The following is a 5,695-nucleotide window of genomic DNA, read 5'->3' on the forward strand; positions in this document are numbered from 1 at the left end:
ATTTCCTCTTCATCAAAAAACAAAAAATATAAATACCATCTAAGATTTTTCTCCATTTTCATTCTAGTAATTCCTACATTCTCTGTATCCTGGTGTTCTTTTAATGGCACATTTAAAAAGAGGGAATTATGTTTAACATTTTAAGATAAAATAAACTTGAATGAGTTGTTACAGAATAGTTTGACTATCTTACTCCTGGGAGTGATAATATAATTTTACTTTTGAGAAGACCTTTACAACTCATTAGCTTATGAATTACGTATCTTTCACACAAAGAAAGCAAATGTAATCCAAACTCTTTATGGGTGAGACACCCTATATTTATTTCTCTTAAATCTAACTAGAGATGCCTTCAGATATTTCATTACCCTTAAAAAATTAAATGGCTTTAGCAAAAGTCAACTTTATCTTCTTAGCAGGCAAATAAAAAAAGCACCTATTAATGCATAAATCTACTCTGTAGCTTGTACATGATTTAAAAACAAGAGCAGGAAATTTGCATTTTCAAAATGATCTTTAATTTCGTGCCTCCCCCATAATTAGAACTTCTACTGTTCAAATAAGGGGTGGGTGTTAATACTTTATTTTAGCATGCAATTTCTGCCTTACCTGGAGGTATAGAGTTAACATATTTAAAGCTCTGTATAAAACTAGGAGAGAAATTGCCTTCTTGGATATCAAGTCTAAAAATATCCATCCCCAAAATAAGAGAATGACAAAGCAGAATCGGACACGACACTAAAAATTCACTGAAAATCATAGTTAAGAGTGAACTCGATTAAATCAATGGTGTCATTGCAACCAGGACACATATCACTACTTGGTGAGCTAACAATCCATATTCTAGGCATTTTCATTCTAAAAATAACTGAAAGATTTAGTATAGAAGGCTTACTTGAAGTTTAAGAAGTGGAACATTTTTCAGGCTTGTTAGTTGTCTTTGAATGACTATACGTAGTCTCATTTCACATTGCTTACTAAACGCCCATTGAGTCCCCGCCCTCCTTCCCTATACATTGTGTGAACTAAAATAAAATTTTAAGGTTCACCCCACCGGCTGACTGAATGGACCCCCTCATGGCCAAAGGAATATCCTGAAACTAAATTGCCTGCCAGGAGGAGGGAGGTCAGACGTGCCTCATCATGCCCCCCTCCCTTCTTGGGGACATCCTTTGTAACCCATTAACAGGCCAAAGGTATACAAGACAAACCAGCAGGTACTCAGTTTACATAACAAATATATGTCCGGTGGCTTATCTCTGATTAAGAGCTTCTTATCTTAAAACATTCCAAGCCTCTAGATAAAGCTTCATGTCTTTAACCAACTACAAGTCAAAGAATTTTTAAACCAACCTACAACCTGTAACCGTCCCCTCTTTGAGATGGCCCACCTTTTTGGGCCAAACCAATGTATGTCTCCCACTTATTGATTTATAACTTTACTTGTAACCCCTGTCTCCCTGAAATGTATAAAACCAAACTGTAACCCAGCCACACTGGGTCCACTTGCTCAAGGCTTCTTGGGAGTGGCTCTGGGTTATGGTCCTCAAATTTGGCTCAGAGTAAATCTTTTTAAAATTATTTTACAGAGTTTGGTCTTTTTTTTCCGTTGACAATTGTATACCCTAAAATACAGTGGCTGTAGGTTTTGATGGCAAAATAAATCTTGAAGAAGTTCTAGAATAAGAGTTTAAAAGAGAAGCATTGAGTCAACAGCAGGGCACTGGGCAAATGCCTGCACAGAAAGAGGTCAAAACAAAGTCCAAGTGAGGCAGCTAAAAAGAAACATAGAAGCACTGAAAATAAGCTCATTTTTTCTCCATTTTGCCTGGAATCATTTCTGTTCACTTCTTTTTGGAACAAGAAAATCCACGTTCCAGACCTCTCCAGACCATTCACCACACTATTTAAAATCTACTCAAAGAAAGCAGGAGATTATGTACCATATGTTGTTCTTGCAATCTTTCAGGAAAAGAAAGGCAAGAGATCTGGGAAAATAATTCCAGCTCTTGTTCACCATTATTTCCAAGAATTTAAAGGTGAGGAAGGAACACAGACTGTATCAGCCTTCTTTCAATGAGTTGCCTACTTTCCATTTGTACTAAGAAGTAGCTCTGTAGACAGTAGAACAAAGAGGAGGGCAGCAGTTCTCAACTTGACCACCCACAACTTATAAAACACAGTTTTATCTCTTTATATTGGTAGAGTTTGTTTGGAATTAAACAGAGACAAACCTAAAAAGAAAGAAAGAAAGAAAGAAAAACAATGGTTCAAGAAAAAAAGAGTGGCACAGACAGTAAAATTAATGTCACCTGCCTATTTTGTAGAGGTTCTTTTTTATTATGCATTGACACCTCTCTCTTTACCTGAAGAGTTACCTCAAGCTTTTCTGATGGAACAGCTCTGTGGAATGAAAATACTCAGTCCATCACTTCTAAAGTCTCTCCAAACGCTCTCTGCAGATCATCAAACGGTCACATTCACATAACTAGAGTGAAAAGATTAAGTAATCATTGTATCATACCACACCCCTATTATTTATGACATTCTAACTGTCTTATAAGTACCTAAGCCTCAATCATCCAAACTAAATTAGTCTTTCCCCCCTAAACCTGCCCTTCTTTCTTTTTTAAAAAATTTATTTATTTATTCATTTCTTTTTAAATTTTCAAAATATTATGGGGGTACGAATGTTTTGGTTACATAAATTGTTTTTGTACCATTTGAATCAAAGTTATGAGTGTGCCCATCCCCTAGATAGTGTGCTTTGTACCCATCAGGTGTGAATTTACCCATCCCCTCTCCCCTGCCCTTCTTTCTAATTGAGACACATCAGCATATACCAAGTTAGTAATTATTTTTTATTGTGTCTCTACTTGCCCTGCTCACACTCTTTCTAATCAATTGGGAAGTTCTGTTAATTAAAACCTTTAAATACCTCTTGAATTTATCAACTTCTCCTTGTCCTCACTGCTAAAATTATAGTTCAGATCACAACCATCTCTTACTAAGATTGCCACAACATTCTTTATTAAGATCCCTGGCTTATTTTCCTTCTCCATTCACCATGCAATTGTAAAACAGATAAGATAGTGTCATGCTCAGCCTTCCAAGTTTTCTTACTTACATGATTTTCATGATCTAGTACCTGTTTTTCTTTTCTCTCCAGTTGTGATCCCTTCTTTTCTTGTCCCCTTTCCACCCTCCCACACACACACACCTCTGTAATCCTGATTATACTTCAAGACACAGTTTATCATTATTTTCTCTGGGAAGACTTCCCTGATATGTGTAGGTTGTCTCATGTGCCCCTATATTGTGGTTACATTAGAAGTTTTTGTCTCCCTTTGAGGGCTGAAGATTCAAGAAAGACTGAAGGTGGGCATTCATCTTCACATTCACCTTTGAGTCATCAGCAAATTTGCTGGCTCACAGGAGGCACTCAACAAATACTCACTGGATGCTTGAAATAACTTCATTTACCTTTCATAAATATCAGTTCCAGTTTTAAATGTCTAATCTGACAGTGTGTCGGTTTGCATTTAAACACTACTGCAATTAATTTTGTTACTTGAGCATGAAATCCATTCTCTGATATTTTCAGCACTTGTATGGCAAAATTGAGGTGCAAAAATACTTCATATTTTATTTTCCAGGTCTACTATCAAAAAAGAAGCCTTGTTATTATTCCAATCACATCACAAAGGAAACTGAGGTAAAAGAGGAGTTAGGTACCTACCCAAGTGACACACTGATAATTCGAAATAAATCCAGGATTAAACCTCCTAGTATTCTGAGACTAATATGATTGCTTAGCTGCTGAGCTGTGCTCTTTAACTTTCATGGGGGGGAGAATGTGCTTTGCGAAGCTGTTAGACCCTTGAAGATGAATGTTATTTTTGTTTATAAGAGACATGTAAATTTCTTCAAATATAAATTGGCTCTAGACTGGAAACACCTAGCAAAAATTTTTAAATTTTGAAAAATGAATTAGCAACTAAAGAAATTAAACATGATCTGGGAAACTTAACTTTGGTGATCAAAATGTCCTTGCAGGAAATTTCCCAACTCAAAGTAGAGTATTACCCCGAAGGGAAGTGGGTGTCATGATCCTAGTTGTCCTCAGCAATTTAAAGTCTTTTTGTTCAAGTAGTAACTCATAAAAAGGTTGAGTCTGCACAAATTGACTCTGCTCTGGATCCAAGGTGTAACTGAAATCAAGCAACTTGACCTATTTTCACAAGAAAGCCAATTAAAATGAAGGGTACTGAGAAGCAGTAAGATCACCTGGAGCACCACGGTTTCTCGTGGAGGATTCCTATTACAGGGCATTCACCATCTCGCTCCAAAATGCCCCTTAGACCAGCCCCTCCTCCAAAGTCTCTCAGGCCTGGAGCCAATCACAGAGTCCTTTTCTTTGAGGTTCTCCTTTATTGCCTTCACCTGAGATAAATAATAACTTAAATGATAACTTGGGCACCATTACTTCTTCTAAGCCCATAATAACCAAATGAAATAGGTAATGGCTGTACTTCAGAGACGCAGAAATTGAGACCCAGACATAGTAGGCATCTTGTCCATGTCACATGACTTGTGCCTGGCAGAGCCCGGGTTTCAACTCAAGGTATCTATTTTTGTGTTTGAGCTCTTAACCAGGAAGCCTGCATCCTCTCACTTACAGACACAGATAAGGACAGAAATGTGGATCTGGATATGTATGCATATGTGGGTGGGATATACATATGGATGCAAATATAGATATAGATGAATATAGCTATATGCCACTATATCTGTATTTATCTTTTGAATATAAAATAAATAGTGAATATATATCATTGCACTTTTTTTAATGTGCTCTTTTATTTTCATTTCTTTGTAAGCTTTCTTCTTTCAGTCCCTTGTTTCGCTAACTAGGTTTTTTCCTTTCTTTTCTTAAACTATTTTCTGCATGGGAATAATTGCTTCTTGTACCCTGAGCAACTGACACTTCCCTGAAATAACTGAAAATACCCGAGGGACAGATTTATAGTCAGAGGCCTTAGGTGTTAAAATACCCTTGGGACTCCAATTGAGCCTGAACATTAGAGCCCTAGGGAATGGATATGCCTTATCATTTTTCTTTGCTTTCCTTTGCTGCTTATTCTTAATAAATGGCAAAGACTCCTATAAGTATGTGCCCAGAGCAACCTCAAGAAGATTGCAAAAAAGGCATATTCTTCCTCTCCTATTTCCATTGCTGAATTAAAGTGAAAAGCAGGCTAATATTGCTGAAGGCAATATAAGTACAGAAGACATGGAGACTGGATAATTAGGTGTGTATAAGTTTAGAATAATGGAGGATTTCTTTTTTGTTGTTTTGTTTTGTTTTACTTCTCATTTATTGATGTTTTGGCCTCAGAGAACCAAAGATGTAAGTGGAGATGTATTAAGTATGAAGACCTAGGGATACCTCTGAATAATATTAGCCAACAGATGAGAGGGAGAAAAGAAATGGGGAAACAGTATGGGGAATAGGTCTATCAGCCCGAATACATAGTCTGAAAGTGCTCAGGTAATCTAGTTACAGATACAAATCTAAATATAACTTCTGTTTCATCTGGTGAAAATTACATACATTGAATAGTAAGAATATGAACCAAATATCGATTATCTGCTTAAAGAAGTTGAACGTGTTTAACAGTTGTATTAATAAACT

Source organism: Propithecus coquereli, unplaced genomic scaffold, assembly GCF_000956105.1.
Source record: "Propithecus coquereli isolate 6110/MARCELLA unplaced genomic scaffold, Pcoq_1.0 Scaffold424, whole genome shotgun sequence".
Lineage (NCBI taxonomy): Eukaryota > Metazoa > Chordata > Mammalia > Primates > Indriidae > Propithecus > Propithecus coquereli.